Source organism: Nannospalax galili, unplaced genomic scaffold (genome assembly GCF_000622305.1).
Source record: "Nannospalax galili isolate Female #2095 unplaced genomic scaffold, S.galili_v1.0 scaffold3159, whole genome shotgun sequence".
In the NCBI taxonomy this organism is placed as follows: domain Eukaryota; kingdom Metazoa; phylum Chordata; class Mammalia; order Rodentia; family Spalacidae; genus Nannospalax; species Nannospalax galili.
The window spans coordinates 1163-1373 of record NW_008342940.1 but is presented as its reverse complement, the minus strand read 5'-3'; positions in this window follow the sequence as shown (position 1 = coordinate 1373).

Below are 211 nucleotides of genomic sequence, written 5' to 3'. Positions count from 1 at the left end.
TGGCCTTTGAAGTCAAGAGAAACAAACTGCTGAGAAGCAGCCTGCCTTTCCTCTGATCTCCAAAGATAAGATAAGCAGATTCTGCCTGTTAACCAGAGATTTTAGAAGCTGTTTATCATAACAGCTTTTCTCTTATCTCAAGAGGGAAAAAGTAAACACTTCCAGATCCTAATCCTACCTGCTTTTCCTGCTTCCCTATCCCTGATTTCTC